General features: G+C 41.6%; 1 long non-coding RNA gene across 1 annotated transcript; it reads right to left on the bottom strand.

Moving 5' to 3' along the window:
* Nucleotides 1–363: 363 nt before the first annotated feature.
* Nucleotides 364–16,176, bottom strand: LOC131698628 (uncharacterized). Its single transcript, XR_009307673.1, has 5 exons — nt 15,987–16,176; nt 12,859–12,987; nt 9,183–9,356; nt 2,210–2,582; nt 364–1,475 (listed from the first exon to the last, which is right to left on the bottom strand). It is a non-coding gene; the product is annotated as an uncharacterized LOC131698628 (long non-coding RNA).
* Nucleotides 16,177–21,915: the final 5,739 nt, after the last annotated feature.

Here is a 21,915-nt window from a genome sequence, read left to right as displayed (position 1 = left end):
ATCTCGGACCTGCCTGGTGTGTTCCTTGTTCTTCATGATGCTCTCTGCGCTTTAAACGGACCTCTGAGACTATCACAGTGCAGGTGCATTTATACGGAGACTTGATTACACACAGGTGGATTCTATTTATCATCATTAGTCATTTAGGTCAACATTGGATCATTCAGAGATCCTCACTGAACTTCTGGAGAGAGTTTGCTGCACTGAAAGTAAAGGGGCTGAATAATTTTGCACGCCCAATTTTTCAGTTTTTTATTTGTTAAAAAAGTTTGAAATATCCAATAAATTTCGTTCCACTTCATGATTGTGTCCCACTTGTTGTTGATTCTTCACAAAAAATTACAGTTTCATATCTTTATGTTTGAAGCCTGAAATGTGGCAAAAGGTCGCAAAGTTCAGTACAGTACTACAGAACATTCCTTTTCTATTTCACTGGCATCTTCTGAGTGAAATTTAATGGAGAGTGTTATCTTACATGTAGGGTTTCACATATTGCATGTCCCATCCATTTTCAGGTACTCCTTTCCAAACATCAAATACTCATCACTACATACCTCAACATGAATTACACATTTCTGAGTACATGGAAATCTGTTGTTGGTTAAAGCACATTTCGACAGCAAAGATAATGCAGTTACTGAACATGTTACGAATCACAATGACTTCCGTATGGCCAGTCTTCGGGGAGAATTTGTCATGTGCTTAGTGATGTCATTGCCCATGTCATTGATGATGTCATATGTGATGTCAAGTGTGACAGGAAACATACACATAAGGGTGCAGAGTTAAGGTTGCGTGGCTACCTTAACTTGCAATTTCCTAACCTTTTGGACATTTGCAAACAAACCTTAACGTTACTTTAACAAAGTTTTTGCCATTGAATAGAAAAAGAAATGGCAATGAATAATTGAACTTTAAATGGACATGTGGCATTTCAAGCCTACATTAAGTAAGCAAATGAGATGTTCTGTTCATAGTAAAGTATTTTTAATAACCAATTTAGAGTAATGTTCTCAAAATACATTAAAAAAATATACTGTAAGCTTCACATAAAGGCAGATACTCCCAATATGTTATGCTGAATAACATTAATGATAACTATTTAACTGAGTGCAACAGCACTGGAGGATACAGGGATCTGTGGGGACATTCGCTTTGGATGAACAAACAGTTGTAGGTTTTTTGTACCATCCTTTTTATTTTTTTCTAAAAGTGTTATTTTCTATTTGAAGGCAGAACAGGATCCCATATCTTGTTATTTTTTAATAGTACTGAATTTTGCATAAAAAAAAATGTGAAATAATGCATAGAGGAAAAATAATCACTTGGTGAGGAAACACAAAACCAACTCAGTATGTATTCTGATGAATCCAGCAGTAAGGTAGGCTTATTTCAACAATGCATGCTGTTCAGCTCCAAGCCTGGGGATGCTTCTGAGCAACAGGGGATGAAGTACACATTGATAATGGAACAATCTGAAGAAACAGAAGCAAAAAAGAGACAGCTGATTAGAGGCGATTTCCTCTGAAAAACTATGTGGAGCAGAATAACTAACGATAACCTGAAGATCAAATGAATTCAAACATTCAAAATCCTAAAAGGTATAGACAATACAGAACAGTCTTCAAACTGCTAACTGCATGCAACCACTGTTACATATATTATGAGAGTTAACATCAAACCAGCAGGAATGAGGATGTTTAGCATGAGCTGGGTACATCTCTTTGTTCTAGCAATGACTTAGCACCTTTGGGGCAGTGATTACCCAAATATTGTTCACAATGAAACACATCCAAACGACCACAGAGGGGGCTCGTTTGGCTGCATATAACCATGTCTGTCACACTATATTAATTTATCCAGAAAACCACTTAATCAGTTTTGATTAAACTTATTGTTATTGAGAGTAGTAGAATCTGGGTTTATGGAGGCATTGGTCAGTGTCAAGATATGCAGGATTAATACAAATATGTTATCATTGTACACAAGTAAAAACTATTTATAATTTATGTAAAATGTATTGCATTTACATTCATAATCACAAAATCAAACAAACCAAACAGCCCAGGCACAGCTGGTCGGTATGTGAAGGGATGGACTGCTGTTTTCTTTCATGGCCTGTCTGCAGAGTAGGTGAACAAGGGTGTAAAATGCATCTTTTATCAGGCAGTCTCTCCATAGCAACACTCCCATATCTCCATATACTTACTGCTCTTCATTATCCACCCCCAGCATCATCTCTTCAAGGGAGGTATACAAATCATTCCATCTACCCCTGCCATCATTTCCAGCATCTCGTCTTTGCAGTCGCTTCGTAGTTTTGTCAGTTCAGACAGTAAATCAGACTCCATTTCCTTCAGCTCCTTGATCACCTGTGAAGCCTCGGTCCCTCCTGCATGCACAGGGAGGGTCTTTTGTTTTGTTGTTTCTCGGAGAAGCAGCCTGTAAGCGGTGTTGGTTGCTGGCTTGACGTTGTTGCACCTCAAAGGAGACAGTTTCTGCCCAACTCTGTCGTGGAGTTTCAGGGCGATGGTACCAAACTCCTGAGGGCCCAGGGGTATATCCTGCTCTTTGTGTTCTACCTGTTAAACAGGGGGAAAATACATGTAGTTTTACTGTATAATCTCAACTAGGAGGATGTGCCTATACTCTGTATGTATATGTGTGTGCGCGTGCGCGTGTGTGTATATATATATATATATATATATATATATATATATATATATATATATATATATATATACATACAGTGCCTTGCAAAAGTATTCAGACCCCTGACCAATTCTCTCATATTACTGAATTACAAATGGTACATCGAAATTTCGTTCTGTTTGATATTTTATTTTAAAACACTGAAACTCAAAATCAATTATTGTAAGGTGACATTGGTTTTATTTTGGGAAATATTTTTAAGAAAAATAAAAAACTGAAATATCTTGCTTGCATAAGTATTCAACCCTGTGACAGGATGGCACAGGATACTGGCGTTCTCAAGACTCAGAGGCAGAGTATTTTAGAAATGGGGGTTTATTTTTAATAAACCAAAACATAAATGAAACAAAGAAATGCCACACGGCAAAATAAACGGCACAATGGCCAAAACAAAGATTTAAACAAAACAGAAATATCTTAAACTAAATATACAAAACTCAGTCATGAAAACCAGCAAACACACAGGCCCCAGCACTTCAGTGTTTCTCCTTTGTTCTCCTCCCTCTCCCCCGTGCTGCAGCATGGCCAGCTTTACATTGGCCAGCTGGGCCAATTAAACAATTAATAATCACAGTGTAACAATTTTTTTTTTTTGGTTCCTGGGTAGTAAGTGTTATTTCCTAATTGCTTATGCCTCAAAAGTATAGAAAATGGCAATCATTCCCCACAAACTTTGCTTTTGTGACCAGGACAGTGATATTTTGAAATTTACCTATTTTCCAGAACATTCCAGATAGATTCAGTGCTGAGTAAACTTGGAGTAACTTCTAGAACTTTCTAGAACTTTCCAGTAATATAAATAGTAGTATAAATACAGGGGCCTTAAGCCCACCAGTTCAGTTTAGTTCCAGCTGCCTAAGTGGATACATATCTGCATTTTTCTGAGATGGCATCAAGGTCATAGGAGACTTCAAAATGGTGGCATTCCTGATGGGTCTCCAAGGCGGTTTTACCAAGTTTCCCTTTGGGACAGCAGGGACACCAAGGCGCACTACCACAGGCGGGACTGGCCACAGCGGACCGAGTTCTCTGTGGGGAGGAACAACGTCAAGTGGGAGCCACTGGTGGACCCCCGGAAGGTGCTGATGCCACCACTGCACATCAAATTGGGCCTTATGAAACAATTTGTCAGAGCTCTAGATAAGGAGTCGGCAGCCTTCAAGTACCTTCAAGACTTCTTCCCTAAGCTGTCTGAGGCAAAGGTCAAAGCCGGTGTCTTCGTCGGACCACAGATAAAGAAGATCCTGGAGTGCAATGAATTCCCCAAGAAGCTCACTAGTAAGGAGAAAGCGGCTTGGAACAGCTTTGTCGCAGTGGTTCGGGGCTTCCTGGGCAATCACAAGGCCGAAAAACTATGTGGAGCTGGTTGAGACTCTGGTGAAGAACTACGGCACAATGGGCTGTAGGATGTCCCTCAAAGTCCATATCCTTGATGCTCATCTTGATAAATTCAAGGAGAACATGGGAGCGTACTCGGAGGAGCAAGGCGAGCGCTTCCACCAGGATATACTGGACTTTGAACTCCGCTACCAAGGACAGTATAACGAGAACATGATGGGAGACTACATTTGGGGGCTGATTCGTGAAAGTGATTTACAGTACAATCGTTAATCTCGAAAAACTACTCACTTCTAAATCTTTTGTAGTCATTTTTGTATTACTTTAGTATAAATACATGTTAATTTGGATTCATATGTTGTTTTTTTCTGACTTTATGTGAACGAAAAGACACAAATTCGCCCGTTTTCTCATTGGAAATAGGTAAATTTCAAAATATCACTGTCCTGGTCACAAAAGCAAAGTTTGTGGGGAATAATAGCCATTTTCTATACTTTTGAGGCATAAGCAATTAGGAAATAACACTTACTACCCAGGAACAAAAATTGTGTTACATAGTGTAATATAATCCCCCAATTTGGTGATTGGGATCATGTGTTTAATTGGCAGCCATTCCAGCTCTGGTCTGTAGCTCCACTCCAGAGCCAGAATGGTCGCCCATCACGTGACCCCTTCCATTAAAGGGGCAGGACAACTTTGTCCTGCCACAAACCCCCACACATTAATATTTGGTAGAGCCACCTTTCGCTGCAATAACAGCTTTAAGTCTTTTGGGGTAAGTATGTACCAGTTTTGCACACAGTGTCGGAGTGATTTTGGCCCATTCTTCTTGGCAGATTGTGTTTGCTCCAAACATTCTTCCTTCAATTTTAACAAGATGCCCAGTCCCTGCTGATGAGAAGCATCCCCACAGCACAATGCTGCCACCACCATACTTCACTGTAGGGATGGTGTGTCTTGAGGCATGGGCAGTGTTTGCGCCACACATAGTGCTTTGAGTTTTGGCCAAAAAGCTCTATCTTGGTCTCATCTGACCACTAAACCTTTTCCCACATCGCAGCTGGGTCACTCTCATGCTTTCTGGCAAACTCCAGACGTGCTTTCAGATGGTACTTTTTGAGTTACGGCTTCTTTCTTGCCACCCTCCCATACAGGCCAGTGTTATGCAGAGCTCTTGATATGGTTGACTGGTGCACCATTACTCCACTCTCAGCCACTGAACTCTGTAGCTCCTTCAAAGTGATTGTTGGCCTCTCTGTGGCTTCTCTCACAAGTCTCCTTCTTGTTTGAGCGCTGAGTTTTAAGGGACGGCCTTTTCTTGGCAGTGCCTGGGTGGTGTGATGCAGCTTCCACTTCCTGATTATTAAGAACATAAGAACATAAGAAAGTTTACAAACGAGAGGAGGCCGTTCAGCCCATCTTGCTCGTTTGGTTGTTAGTAGCTTATTGATCCCAGAATCTCATCAAGCAGCTTCTTGAAGGATCCCAGCGTGTCAGCTTCAACAACATTACTGGGGAGTTGGTTCCAGACCCTCACAATTCTCTGTGTAAAAAAGTGCCTCCTATTTTCTGTTCTGAATGCCCCTTTATCTAATCTCCATTTGTGACCCCTGGTCCTTGTTTCTTTTTTCAGGTCAAAGTAGTCCCCTGGCTCGACATTGTCCATACCTTTTAGGATTTTGAATGTTTGAATCAGATCGCCGCGTAGTCTTCTTTGTTCAAGACTGAATAGATTCAATTCTTTTAGCCTGTCTGCATACGACATGCCTTTTAAACCCGGGATAATTCTGGTTGCTGTTCTTTGCACTCTTTCTAGAGCAGCAATATCCTTTTTGTAACGAGGTGACCAGAACTGAACACAATATTCTACGTGAGGTCTTACTAATGCATTGTAGAGTTTTAACATTATTTCCCTTGATTTAAATTCAACACTTCTCACAATATATCCAAGCATCTTGTTGGCCTTTTTTATAGCTTCCCCACATTGTCTAGAGGAAGACATTTCTGAGTCAACATAAACTCCTAGGTCTTTTTCATAGTTCTCTTCAATTTCAGTATCTCCCATATGATATTTATAATGCACATTTTTATTGCCTGCATGCAATACTTTACACTTTTCTCTATTAAATTTCATTTGCCATGTGTCTGCCCAGTTCTGAATGCTGTGTAGATCATTTTGAATGACCTTTGCTGCTTCAACAGTGTTTGCCACTCCTCCTATTTTTGTGTCGTCTGCAAATTTAACGAGTTTGCTTACTATACCAGAATCTAAATCATTAATGTAGATTAGGAATAGCAGAAGACCTAATACTGATCCCTGTGGTACACCACTGGTTACCTCACTCCATTTTGAGGTTTCTCCTCTAATCAGTACTTTCTGTTTTCTACATGTTAACCACTCCCTAATCCGTGTGCATGCATTTCCTTGAATCCCTACTGCGTTCAGTTTGAGAATTAATCTTTTATGCGGGACTTTGTCAAAAGCTTTCTGGAAATCTAAATAAACCATGTCATATGCTTTGCAATGATCCATTTTCAATGTTGCATCCTCAAAAAAGTCAAGTAGGTTAGTTAGACACGATCTCCCTTTCCTAAAACCATGCTGACTGTCTCCCAGGATATTGTTACCATATAGGTAATTTTCCATTTTGGATCTTATTATAGTTTCCATAAGTTTACATATAATAGAAGTCAGGCTTATTGGTCTGTAGTTACCTGGTTCGGTTTTGTCTCCCTTTTTGTGGATTGGTATTACGCTTGCTATTTTCCAGTCTGTCGGTACAACCCCTGTGTCAAGAGACTGTTGCATGATCTTGGTTAGCGGTTTGTAAATAACTTCTTTCATTTCTTTGAGTACTATTGGGAGGATCTCATCTGGCCCAGGGGATTTGTTAATTTTAAGAGCTCCTAGTCCCTTTAACACTTCTGCCTCTGTTATGCTAAAGTTATTTAAAATTAGATAGGAACAGGTCGACATGTGGGGCATGTTGTCTGTGTCCTCCTTTGTAAAAACCTGTGAAAAGTAATCATTTAATATATTTGCTATTTTTTTTTCTTCATCTATGATTTTGCCATTTGTGTCTCTTAGACATTTAACCTCCTCTTTGAATAATCCAACTGTGCTCACTGGGATATCCAAACACTTGGATATTATTTTGTACCCTTTCACTAATCTATGCATTTGTATTACTTTATCTCTAACTTCTGTGGAATGCTCTTTGGTCTTCATTTTCCTTCAGATTCACAGCCTGACCAATGATCCTTCAACAGTGGGGTTTTTATCCAGAAACTGTGACAGCAACTTTAATGGTTCACAGGTGGAGGCCAATGGTAAGGCAATTGTGTCCTCGTTAGGGCAATTTCTTTCATCAGTGTAAACTGGGAGCTTCCACAGCACAGGGGTTGAATACTTATGCAAGCAAGATATTTCAGTTTTTTATTTTTCTTAAAAATATTTTCCAACATAAAACCAATGTCACCTTACAATAATTGATTTTGAGTTTCAGTGTTTTAAAATAAAATATGAAACAGAACGAAATTTCCATGTACCATTTGTAATTCAGTAATATGAGAGAATTGGTCAGGGGTCTGAATACTTTTGCAAGTCACTGTATATATATAATTAGGGGGTTTAATCGATTAATCATGCCTGTGGGTGTTAATCGATTATAAAAAAATCATTGATCGATTAATCTAGTCTACCCACGTGCTGTAGGAAAAAGCAGTGCGTGAGAAAAAAAATCTAGAAAGATGGCGGAGAGTACTTCAAAAGACGGTGGCAAACGGGTCGAAGAATATTTGAGAATAAACAGTTGCCACATTCAATCAATAACGTCACAAAGTGTGTGTGTGTTGAGCTGCTGTGTTGCCAGATTCAAATTTTAGTACAGTAGAGTACTGGCCTATTCATCCTTTTAATGATTTTATATTGATAGCCCAGGCACTACTCCAGGGTACATAATGTACTTTTAAAAAAAAAAAAAAAAAAAAAAGAGAAGGACCTAAGCACATTCTTAATGCTTCCTTAAGCAGAAACCAGCATTAAAGCGCTACTGCATTAAAGGGTTACTGTATTTTCCTGTTTAATACCCTCTTGTGTGTGTTCTATTTTTGTATCTGCTGAGATCATTAATTGGCACGTTTACTAACTAATCCAGCATAAATAAGGAGACTGTGTGGTCCAGTGGTTAAAAAGGGCTTTTAACCAGGAGGTACCCGGTTCAAATCCCACCTCAGCCACTGACTCATTGCGTGACCCTGAGCAAGTCACTCAACCTCCTTGTGCTCCGTCTTTCGGGTGAGACGTAATTGTAAGTGACTCTGCAGCTGATGCATAGTTCACACACCCTAGTCTCTGTAAGTCGCCTTGGATAAAGGCATCTGCTAAATAAACAAATAATAATAATAATAATAATAATAATAATAATAATAATAATAATAATAATAATAAATGCTTTTGAAGATACACCTCAGGCAGCTGAGCAGTCTCACAGCACTTCCGTGATAATGCTTCACCTGTTTCAGTGCACTGCACTTCTGTGATAATGCTTCACCTGTTTCAGTGCACAGCGCATCAGTGATAATGTGGCCAAATTGATAATGGAAACTACTGGGAGAAAAAAAACAAAAAAAAAGCAAAATACCTCAACATATAGTGTACTTGTACTGTGGCATAAAGATCTGGTTTGCTAGGCAGGGCTGTCGATACTCTTGTTGAAGCTGTTGGATTCTCTGAGTGGGCGAGGGACGTGTGATTGCCATGACAGCAGCTTAACGGGTTTTCAAGTTCACATTCGCGGATTGAAATTTTAAAATAAGATGCCAGCAAATGTGATATATTCACATGAATATTTGGCGTCACTGCATAATGCAAGAAAGCAAATATTGTATAACAGCTTTGACTTAGCTGTCAAAGCAGGCTTCATCTTTAATGAATCTATAGGTGCACACAGTTCAATGCAGGCTCCACTTATACAGCCAGCTATAAATAAGAAGCCTGTCAATCCAATGCCAGGATAAACCATGAAAGATCATTTTCTCTGTGTTAAATGAGAAATAAAGATTTTCTTGCACTGAGGTTTTTTTTTTTTTTTTTTAATGAATCCCAGGAAAATGTGAAGGTGGTAAAATACCATAAAGTATTGAGGATCAGTGTTAGAGACGATTCAGCATGGAGGTCCTGCCTGGCTCCGGCTGCCTCCTCCTCCTCCTCTCATGTGTAAGCAGCTTGTTGCTCTGGCTGCCTCCGTGTTAAAAGACAGACTTACTGGAACAAATGATGAAGTGGTAACAAATCCCTGGACTTACTGAAAGAGAAAGCCAACATAATCTGTAACCATTGGCCTACAGACTGCCTGCCTGCTAGTAAATACAAAATACTGTGGTCCAGCTACAAGAGGAAACAGTGAGAAATATATACAGTTTTGTTAGCTTTTTATCACTATCTGTGTAGCTTAAATATCCTGCTATGATGGAAAGTCCTGCAAGATTTACATCTTAGTTTTATTGCTTACTACTTTTATATAAAAATACATTGATAACAATCTCTTATAAATGTTGGTCTAAACTAGTGTTCTTCAATTGGTGGCCCGGGGGCCACAACCGGCCCGTGGGAGCCTTCCATCTGGCCCGTTGGGTGTCAGCTGTCCTTCATTACAATGCTAGTTGCAGATACGCACGGCTGAAAGGTCCCCTAACAAGCGATATTTATTGGCAACATGCCATAATACAGGAAGAAATGATCACTGCAGTTTATCTGGTAATAACCCTTCTGCTCCCTTGTTTACAACTCACTCTGTATGTAAGTTGCCCTCAATCAATAAACTTTCGCACATTCAGCATGCACATTCGAATCATAACCTAACGGTGAATGTGTTTTTTAAAGTTTACTATTATTTAACTTCTCCAAATAATTACTCCTCTTCTATAACGTCTTTCTTTCTGTAGACGGAATTTTGTCAAAATGGCCTCTCCCAGGTTCATTCCTACGATTCGTGTAGAAATGCAAAAAAAAATAAATAGGTATGGGTTCTGTCTGGTGTCCGACTCAGTGTGTGCAAAGTGCAAAAACGGAGTGAATCCCGACACGTTTGAAGCTCCATCACTGATCTAAAAGTAGAACTATTTTCAGATCATCAAGCTCCATCTATCAAAATGCGGCCAGTTTATGACACAGGAGCACTGCTATTTACGACATCCAAGCTGCATGGGACTCTCTTAGATCCAATAAGCAGTAACATGGCTTGTGTTGAGATTACTGCAAGCACCATGTTCAATGTGAATGGTTGCAGAAAAACATTCACCATCGGGTGTCAAAACTACAGGACATCTACCTGGGAAAAAAATGCTGTTCTTGTGAATGACGCCGATACCACACTGACGAAAATGCTCCACTGGGCACTGAAACACAGCATGACATACTGTAAACGCATCTGTTTGCTAGACCAGAACATAGTCGCGCCTACCTGATTAGTTATGCTGAACTGTCAAGATGCGATCGATTCGTTTTGAACTGGAAAGAGAACAGGATAGTAAGAGATTCAGTGACAGAGCGAGAGAATGTGAGAAATGCGTACTTGTTGTTTAGTTTGAAGTGTATACTTGCCTGTAGTAGGGTGTGGGAAGACACAAGACAGACACAAAGTTCAAATATGAAATGCCGGCACAGGCGCCCAGATTTATTAGTTTGCGCTCAGCTGGCAGGTGTTTTGTTACAGTCCGGGACACTCTACCAACAATGGTATTGTGCCCCGTCTTCATACAACACACAGGTGTGTAATCCAAAAGAATAATAAGTAAAAAGGCGAAAGGAAAAAGGAAAACAAAATACTTTAAGGAAAACTACAAAATAAAGTGTGCAGGTTTTTCCGCGGCTCGTTGCTCCCTCTAGCGGTGGGAGCCCCGAGGAACAGGCACTGCTCTGCATCCTCTCGTATACTGTGGGACGGCTCAGTCCCGCTAAACTCGCTAACTAAAATGTGACCCGGGACAGCAAAATCAGTCAGAAGTCGCATATGTAGATTTTACACAGCAGCCAGATTACTGTAGTTTCCCTCTTTCCCGCTATGTAGGTCACTAATAGACTGACATCTTATTTAGCCAATGAAAACGGTTTTAAGAAGTGGTTGCAGTGTAAACAGTTCTGCTTGTTGCTATGCGTGACGTCATTTGGCTTCCTGTAGTATCCACCGATTGGCTGAATGCCTCCACGCGCTTTGACTTCTGGGACAGCGGCATTGCTGTGGCTGTGAACGCAGAGAACTTGTGATATTAAACCCCGGCAAAAAATAAATAAAATAAATAAAAAATAAAAAATAAAAAAATATAAAAAAAATCATAGGCGAATTATGTCTTTATCAAAAGAACAGGATGTTGCAAATTCTGTTAACATTTTATGATCCAGCGACATGGAATCTGCTGCGACTGACAGACAGTGGATGCAGCTGGTTTCGGAATATTTTTGTGGTGGTACGTGCTCGTCTGAGTCTGACAGTGAGAGTGGTGATGTAGATGACCCTGATAATGTTGACAGCATAAGCGAAAGTGATCGTTTCAGTGCCGATAGTGATGACGACACGGCTGTCATTGATGAAGTAGCTGTGGTGATGGAGAATCATGTCGCTGACATTGTTATTGATAACAATACTAGAACCGAGTTGCAAAAAATACATAATTACAGCTGTGTAAATAAGTCATCTAAATACAGCTTCAAACTGAATGACGGGAAACCCTGTGTTAAGGTATTTTCTGATGAATATATACTTGACCTGAGGACATCAATGGGTTATTTGCCAGACTACGAGAAGGATCTGATTCTCTTAGGAAAAATCAGCGCCACTATCAGCAATGACAAGCTAACTACAAACTCAAAAAGAAAAGAACAGATACCTAGAAAAAACCAAAGAACAACCTACTACATACAGGGCCATCGTGTTTGCAGAGAAGCGTTTAAGTTTCTACACTGGTAAACACTTTGCCATTGAAAACTTTCTGAAAAAAATTCTGAATTTAATTTACTATGAAAATGATTTGTATTAATCTTTTTCAGCATCAGCCAGGATAAGCTGACAGCACTGCTGAAGCATTACAAACAATTTGGTTTGGTACCTCGGTACAAGAAGTCAGGAGGCAGGCAAGCAACAGATGTCAGGCTGCTTACGCGCATGCTGCAATAATTAATTTGCCTAATCAGAGCTTTTTAATGATTTTTAACTCTTAAATGGCTGGTTTCACATACCGATTAGCACTAATCCTGGACTAGCTAATGTTAACTGAGGTAAGGTAGTCCAAGATATGTATTTCAGAATATGCAAATACCAAGTGAAATGTAAATAGTAAATGTAAATAGTTCAGCACTTTTAATTTAAAAGCATTTACATTTTTGTTTAAAAAAAAAAAATCGCTATGAATTGTAAAAAAAAAAAAATGAATTTTTCTATGTTTCAATAAATGAAAAACAAATATTTGTATCATATAATTTCTTTGTCATATTTTGCAGAAAGGTATGAGGAGTTATTGGTGAACATTTGGTGTATGTGTCAGAATTCTAACATAATGGTTGCTAAGAAAATAGCTGGAAAGTAGGTGTCCCATGTTTCAACTTAATTTTCTCAAAATGGCGTCTTCTGACTTTGCTGATTTCAAAATGTCATATCTCGGGCCCCATTTGAGATATATCAATAAGTTTGGTATTATTTTAAAGCTTATTATATGCCCAATCCATTGCCACAATAAAACAGTTTTTGACATTTTTGACCAAGTGACTGATTTCGCTGTCCTGGGTCACAAATAATATCCCAATAAATAAACCTGTGTGCCTTGCTTGCACCCCGAGTCTGTAAGCCTTGTGCTGAAGTGCCACTCCGTCTCTCTGAGTCGCTGCTCCAGAGCCTCTGATTGTTCCGGATTCGGCCGTGAAGTCACGCTCCACTATGTTTCCTGCATGAGCCAGAGAGGATACAAAACAGCGCCTTTTTATTAATTCATTCACCCCGTGTAGTCCCACCCCCCAGCCAATGACAGAACGTCAGCCGATTTCCTCACAGATGAGTCCCGTCATAACACATTGCCTGACAGCATGGGAATACACGGAGAATACAACCCCCCTACAGGCTCCCGCATGCACCTGACGGTCAGTCCAAATCCCTCCCCTCTCACATTGCTGTTAAAGTACACTAAAAGCCATAACATTTTTTAAACTTCATGCTTACTTTGATATGTTCTATAAAACGTGCTTGATTGTAAATGTATTAATAATGTACATCAATATTTAATTTTTCAGGCTATGATGCGTGCCATTTTATTTCTTTATTTATTTTAGCTAACGCCAGTTCTTTTTCTAATAATGTTACTTTACATATTATCAATACAGATTGCATTGTAATTTTGATTTTTAATCTTTCTGGAGCATTATATCCTTGTTTTTATTTATTTTACTTCCTTGGGTTTATAATGTAATTTGGAAATATATATATATATATATATATATATATATATATATATATATATATATATATATACAGACGTGCTCAAATTTGTTGGTACCCCTCCACAAAAAACGAAGAATGCACAATTTTCTCTGAAATAACTTGAAACTGACAAAAGTAATTGGCATCCACCATTGTTTATTCCATATTTAATAGAAATCAGACTTTGCTTTTGATTTTTTATTCAACATAATATTGTAAATAATAAAACAAATGAAAATGGCATGGACAAAAATGATGGGACCGCTAACCTAATATTTTGTTGCACAACCTTTAGAGGCAATCACTGCAATCAAACGTTTTCTGTAGCTCTCAATGAGACTTCTGCAACTGTTAACAGGTAGTTTGGCCCACTCTTCCTGAGCAAACTGCTCCAGCTGTCTCAGGTTTGATGGGTGCCTTCTCCAGACTGCAAGTTTCAGCTCTTTCCATAGATGGTCGATAGGATTCAGATCAGGACTCATAGAAGGCCACTTCAGAATAGTCCAATGTTTTGTTCTTATCCATTCTTGGGTGCTTTTAGCTGTGTGTTTTGGGTTATTATCCTGTTGGAGGACACATGACCTGCGACTGAGACAAAGCTTTCTGACACTGGGCAGTACGTTTCGCTCCAGAATGCCTTGATAGTCTTGAGATTTCATTGTGCCCTGCACAGATTCAAGGCACCCTGTGCCAGGCGCAGCAAAGCAGCCCCAAAACATAACCGAGCCTCCATGTTCCACTGTAGGTATGGTGTTCTTTTCTTTGAAAGCTTCATTTTTTCGTCTGTGAACATAGAGCTGATGTGACTTGCCAAAAAGCTCCAGTTTTGACTCATCTGTCCAAAGGACATTCTCCCAGAAGGATTGTGGCTTGTCAATATGCATTTTAGCAAATTCCGGTCTGGCTTTTTTATGTTTTTCTGTCAAAAGTGGAGTCCTCCTGGGTCTTCTTCCATGGAGCCCACTTTCGCTCAAAAAGCGACGGATGGTGCGATCAGAAACTGACGTACCTTCACCTTGGAGTTCAGCTTGTATCTCTTTGGCAGTTATCCTTGGTTCTTTTTCTACCATTCGCACTATCCTTCTGTTCAATCTGGGGTCGGTTTTCCTCTTGCAGCCGCGCCCAGGGAGGTTGGCTACAGTTTCATGGACCTTAAACTTCTTGATAATATTTGCAACTGTTGTCACAGGAACATCAAGCTGCTTGGAGATGGTCTTGTAGCCTTTACCTTTACCATGCTTGTCTATTATTTTCTTTCTGATCTCCTCAGACAACTCTCTCCTTTGCTTTCTCTGGTCCATGTTCAGTGTGGTGCACACAATGATACCAAACAGCACAGTGACTACTTTTCTCCATTTAAATAGGCTGAATGACTGATTACAAGATTGGAGACATGTGTGATACTAATTAAAGAAACTAATTAGTTTGAAATATCTCTATAATCCAATTATTTATTATCTTTTCTAAGGGGTACCAACAAATGTGTCCAGGCCATTTTAGAATATCTTTGGAGAATAAGCAATAATTCATCTCTTTTCACAGCTTCTTTGCTTTATTCTATGACATACCAAAGGCATGCAAGTATACATGATAAAACAGCTTTTAATTTCATCACTTTTCAGGAGGAATGAAGCATTATTTCAATGAGCTGTAAGGGTACCAACAAATTTGAGCACGTCTGTATATATATATATATATATATATATATATATATATATATATATATATATATATGTGTGTTTAAAAAACACGCAAGTCTTATTAGAGAGGGGCTTCAGGGCTCAAAATGTGTTGAAGACAGCCCTCAGGAATAGACTGAATCCCCTCCTGTCATAAGAGTGGAGGGACCTCGCTGGAAGGAGTCTGATTATGGGAAGGCCCTAGTAAAGAAGCTTTTGCACAACAGCTGCAAAAAAAGTGACTTGTGTAATGTAATGTTTCTACCAGTTTTTTTATCAAGGTAATTTCAAAATACATAATTCTTACTGACTGAATTCTAAATGAAAACTTTGTTTTTACGTTTAAATGTTTTGTTGTTCTTCAATAAACTCTGGTTGTGTTGAATTCTAAATCATAAAACATATTGACCCCCTGTGGCAATGTGCCCCGTCCCTGTGTGCATTTGTGTGTATGCGTGCGTGTGTAAATGTTGGTGTATAGATTGGTACACGGGATATAAACGGGTCTGTGTTTCACGTGTATTTAAAAAGTGTAGATTTGTATTTAGGCACGAGGAGAGCACAAATCACTTCACGTGCTGGTTAAATGTAATATGTGAGCACGGGGTTGCACAGAATTAATTCACGTGCTGGGATTCAAGTGAATAATTAATTAGTAATTGAATCCCAGCACAATAGTATATATAGACGCACATTTCTTGCACTCAGGGTTAGGTGTTCAGTGAGTGGAGAACGGGATTGGAGACGGAGGTAATAATAAGAAGAAGAATAGTTAAGTGTTTTCACTCACCGTGTTTGTTTGTCTCCGTGCACCGTTTGTCTGTGTAGTCCGTTTTGTTTGTCTATTTATTTTTAGCGTGTAGTGCCGTGTCCAGTGTTTTTGTCTGTTCCAACCTTTTATTTTCTGTTCTGTTTATTAAATGCTGAACTTTGTGACACGTGGTGTCCTGCGTGGGATCGACAGCGCCTCCAGGACTCAGGCCAGAGCAGGAACCGCAGTTGTGGATTAAAAAAAAAAAAAAAAAAAAAAAAAAAAAAAGGGATTACAAATATTGTTTTGGGGAAAAAAAAAAAAAAAAAAAGTCAATGGCAGAAGATGCCATCAAACTACGGGGCTGGTTCCTTGAGAATGCTGGGCTGGAGGCCCAGTCTCTGCCCATAGTCGTCCGGGCCCTGTGGATGATGGACAGTGAGAGATGGGAGGCTTATCAGCAGGAACACACCCCAAACACCTTGGAGGAAGGTGTGGAGTTTCTCCTCAGCTACCTGGAGGCAACGATAAACGGAACAGCAGCCCAGGTAGCAGGACCACCAGCAGAGGAGAACCTGCTGTCCCCATCTCCACCAGCAGAGGGTGAATGCCTGCTGGTTTTGCCTCCACAGCCCAAGCGGGAGGCAGAGACAGATAAAGAGGTGAAGGACAGGGAGGAGGAGTGCCGCCTAAGGGCCAGGCATCCACGGCGATGTAACAAGCCATCGCCGGGGTGCCTCCTCTGCGACCAGGATCACCTGTTCGCCCACTGTCCCTTCCGCAGTTATGGGGAGGAGCCTGAGCGTCCACAGCCCAAGCGGGAGGAGCCTGAGCGTCCACAGCCCAAGCGGGAGGAGCCTGAGCGTCCACAGCCCAAGCGGGAGGAGCCTGAGCGTCCACAGCCCAAATGGGAGGAGCCTGAGCGTCCACAGCCCAAATGGGAGGAGCCTGAGCGTCCACAGCCCAAATGGGAGGAGCCTGAGCGTCCACAGCCCGAGCGGGAGGAGCCTGAGCGTCCACAGCCCAAATGGGAGGAGCCTGAGCGTCCACAGCCCAAGCGGGAGGAGCCCGAACGTCCTACGCCTGAGTGGGAGGAGCCCGAACGTCCTACGCCTGAGTGGGAGGAGCCCGAACGTCCTACGCCTGAGTGGGGGTAGCCCGAACGTCCACAGCCCAAAAGGGAGGAGTCGGTGCGTCCACAGCCCAAAAGGGAGGAGTCGGTGCGTCCACAGCCCAAAAGGGAGGAGTCGGTGCGTCCACAGCCCAAAAGGGAGGAGTCGGTGCGTCCACAGCCCAAAAAGAGGGAAGTCGGGGCTTCCACAGTCGTAGGACCCAAGCTGCCAGCAGAGGGAGAATGCCTGCTGGTCCCACCTCCACCAGCAGAGGGTGAATACCTGCTGGTGCCGTCCCAAGAGCCAGAAGGGGAGGAGTTACAGGCTCAACCCCCTGAAAATTTTTTGGGGGGAGAAGGGCAGGATGCTGGTGTCCCCCAGCAGCCTCTAGCTATGCTGCTGAAGGCAGCACGGCACGCACATGCCCAGCCGCCACAGCAGAGGGAGCCAGCACCGCCACAGCCTCCATCTGAGTGGCCAGCATCAGCCCCATCGCCTCTACCTCCGCCACCTCCACCGCAGTGGGAGGACTGCTTGCCCCTCCCACCTCCACCAGCAGAGGGTGAATACCTGCTGGTTCCACCTCCACCGCAGTGGGAGGACTGCTTGCCCCTCCCACCTCCACCAGCAGAGGGTGAATACCTGCTGGTTCCACCTCCACCGCAGTGGGAGGACTGCTTGCCCCTCCCACCTCCACCAGCAGAGGGTGAATACCTGCTGGTCCCACCTCCACCAGCAGAGGGTGAATGCCTGCTGGTTCCACCACCGCCAGGAGCAGAGGAGCTGGAGCTGCCTCTGCCTCCACCACCGCCAGGAGCAGAGGAGCTGGAGCTGCCTCTGCCTCCGCCACCGCCCGGAGCAGAGGAGCAGGAGCTGCCTCTGCTGCCCGTACCTCCGCAGGGAGTACGGTGGCCGGAGCCCCAGAAAGGGGAGCTGCCGGCCACGAAGAAGGGGGAGGAGGTCTGGAGACCACTTTCCCCAGCAGCAGTTTCGCTGCAGGAGTTCTTGTGGCCGGAGCCCCACAGGAGGGAGCTGCCGGCTATGAAGAAGGGGGAGGTCGGGGGACCACCTGCCCCCACAGCTTTTTCGCTGCAGGACGGGACCAGCATGCTGTCAGCCATGCCACTACCGGCAGGGGTGCTGACAGCATGGCCAGCCATGGGCCCACTGAAGCCTCCCTTCCCAGCCCGAGACTTTGTCCTGGACTGCTGGATTTTTAAGGCGGGAGGTGGCCGTTGAGGCCATGTGTGCTGCGCACAAGGGGGGGTATATGTGGCAATGTGCCCCGTCCCTGTGTGCATTTGTGTGTATGCGTGCGTGTGTAAATGTTGGTGTATAGATTGGTACACGGGATATAAACGGGTCTGTGTTTCACGTGTATTTAAAAAGTGTAGATTTGTATTTAGGCACGAGGAGAGCACAAATCACTTCACGTGCTGGTTAAATGTAATATGTGAGCACGGGGTTGCACAGAATTAATTCACGTGCTGGGATTCAAGTGAATAATTAATTAGTAATTGAATCCCAGCACAATAGTATATATAGACGCACATTTCTTGCACTCAGGGTTAGGTGTTCAGTGAGTGGAGAACGGGATTGGAGACGGAGGTAATAATAAGAAGAAGAATAGTTAAGTGTTTTCACTCACCGTGTTTGTTTGTCTCCGTGCACCGTTTGTCTGTGTAGTCCGTTTTGTTTGTCTATTTATTTTGGCGTGTAGTGCCGTGTCCAGTGTTTTTGTCTGTTCCAACCTTTTATTTTCTGTTCTGTTTATTAAATGCTGAACGCGATCACGCGTTCAGCCTCACCAAAACCCCATCTCTCTGTCGTTTGTGTTCCTGTTTCTGGTCTGACGCCACCCACTCCGACCGTCTTTGTGACACCCCCTCACCAAAGAAAATGTACCACAAAAATTGTGTCAGGGGGCCAAATTTACCTTCAAATCAGTAAGTCCTCAAACACTGCATTTCAGAAACTATGTTTGTTAACTAGCTAATGTGTGATTTAACAGGTTGGTCCATCTGGTAAAATGACAAGTTGTAAACAAAGTAATTTCTGAATTTCTTTTTCTACAAAGTCAAGTTCAAATTTGCTTCTGGAAGTGGTCCAAAATGGCTCAGAATGCATCCGAGAGCATGTACAACCCCATAGCTTATGGGGACCTAGGCGACCCACAGACCTCCGGACAAACCATGGTTTTGCCCCAGGAGTTTCAGTCAAAATGATCATTGGCCACTTTCACCCATGCTTCTGACACAGAAAATTATTCAAATGTATTTTATGCATGCCCACACAAAGTGGGGTGTCGCCCCCTCAATTTTTTGTTCTGCCCCCCCTCATCAGGGAAAGCCTGGCGCTGCCACTGATTGGCGTGCTTTCGTTGCTTCACTTGCATGCTCGCTGCGCAGTCATTTTACAAAACAAAGACGCGGACACCGGTGGCAATGACGGACGGGCATATATGCAACTTTAGCAGTAAGTTGTTTTTTTTTGTTTTTTTGTCCTGGTCACAAAAGCAAAGTTTGTGGGGAATAATAGCCATTTTCTATACTTTTGGGGCATAAGCAATTAGGAAATAACACTTACTACCCAGGAACAAAAATTGTGTTACATAGTGTTATTGAGGAGTTTTGTGATAAAGCGAGTGATCAGGAGATGACTTATCAGTATGCACTACTATGAAGAGATACGTGATAAATACAGTGAACAAGGAGTGGGGCAGGGCTGGAAATGCAGTACTGAGTGTCCTGTTGATATGCAGTGCCTTTTAAACCTGTTTTACTGTGAATAAAATTACTTTTAAACAGCACGTGTGAATATAAATTGGACTTGACATGCCTTACAGGAGCTGAATAAATGGACCGCAAAGGGTTAAATATATTTGCTTTGTATTTTTATTATTAATGGCAATTAGAAATAAGTGGTTACCTCACCACCCGATACACACATCATTTAAGTTTTTACATAGTGAAACAGTCAGATGTCGCTATTGTGTTGTAAACATACACCAAAAACAAGCAAACAACCTGTGCTTTTATACAGCTTCAACCCTATGACAGTGATTTTATTTTTCCAAGGTTTTAATAAAAAAAGAGATTAAAAAACTTGTTTTTAAACATGATAGGATTGTTTATACACAATGGAGACCTCCCCTCCACAGACAAATACACCGTGCCTGGAGTTACAACTATGGATGAAACAGTTATGATCTTCCCCTAGGACCAGTGGCTGTATTTGTCTCTTCCTATAAAAATTCACTTTTTTTTCCTGTTTTTTTACAGCAACATCTTCGAATTGGTGTCCTTTTTCAAAACACTCTGAGGAACATTACATTGTACTTCAGAAACAATAAAAACATTTAACTTTTTTTTCAACACAACACTCAGACATGTATAAAACATGTTATTCTATGACCTGAGGAACCTTTTAATACTTCCTCAGTTTTATTGAAACATACTGATGGTTTGGCAAATTACAAGACATCGTTTCACCTGAGTGATTGCAATGACATAATACACGTTTATTCTCAGGGTCTTTATAAGCAATAATGGATACTACTCTCCATTATTTTCTCAACGTAAATATTTATAAATAAAATAGTCCTTTGTTCCATTATTATCAGTAATAAAAAGGGCAGAAGAGCCCTGCGTATAAATATGTGATTTTGTAGTCCACAGGAGGGGTGTCCGGGCCTAAGGCCTAAAAACTACAGGTCCCAGAAGCCTCTAGGGCTGAATGGGAAACAACTGGGTGCATGCGAGGGAATTGTTTAATGGAATTATTGTTTGTGTTTGTAATTATTGTCATGTCCACGTGTATATAAGCTTGTCTTTGTCTGTGTGGAGGTGGGTGATCAGAGAGGAGGATCTGAGAGATCCGTACAGAATGAAAATACAATTCAGGGCGTGAAATAACCGACGGCACCGGCGGCAATTGCTTCAGTGCCCAAGCTGCTTGCTGCAATGCCTCTCAAATAAAAAAAAAAAAAAAAAAAAAAAAAAAAAACAACTTACTGCTAAAGTTGCCTATATGCCCGTCCGTCATTGCCACCGGTGTCCATGAACACCAGCACATCTGATCTACAACCCATTCACAAACTTTCTGTCACAATTCAATTGAATTCCGTCAAATCTCGTCCATGAGAAAATGACTCATTATCATAATGTATTATTGTTGCCATTCTTTTTACAGTGCACCTCCCAGCACTACACCACGAGAAAGACATACTGTATCATTGGTTAATGACGGGCAAACAAAGGAAGGAACACTGTTGGACTGAGCTCAATATGACTGCGCCTCCAGGAACACTCAATCACACGTGTTCACTGGCAGTGCCACTGTGTGATTCTTCCGTCTGTACATTGCATGCTAACTCAAAAACGTTTAAAAAGAAAGAAGGAAGAAGAGCTGTCTAAAGTAGCAAAGAAGCGTTCTAGGATGTACCTAATGTTCAGGTAAGAAATGGGCACACAACAGTTTGTCCCCAACAATAATACTAATAATATTTAGATATTAAGAGCCACTTGTACAGTTTGCATTCCACTGTGTTTGATATTTTTTTGTGAAATGCCTAACTGATCCAAACAGCAGAGGGTTTTCAGGCCATTTCTTTAGCAACTGCAATTTAATTTGTTTTCGATGCTTCGCTGTCCGCTATTTCACATACACATTAGCTCTAAACAGGTTCCTGTGATGTTTTATTTCTGCTTTTGTTCCTGCGTGCTGCTGTAAACGGTCTCCACCCTTTCAAAATGAAACGCTCGCGTCAGTCAGGTCACACAGGAAAAAAAAACAAACAACCAGCAGTGAACTTCAATCCCTCCCCTATCCTCCCCTACAACCCATACTGCAAAGTA

Source organism: Acipenser ruthenus, chromosome 18 (genome assembly GCF_902713425.1).
Source record: "Acipenser ruthenus chromosome 18, fAciRut3.2 maternal haplotype, whole genome shotgun sequence".
Taxonomy (NCBI): domain Eukaryota; kingdom Metazoa; phylum Chordata; class Actinopteri; order Acipenseriformes; family Acipenseridae; genus Acipenser; species Acipenser ruthenus.
Note: the sequence above shows the minus strand (reverse complement) of the source record. Positions and strands in the feature narration are given on the sequence as shown.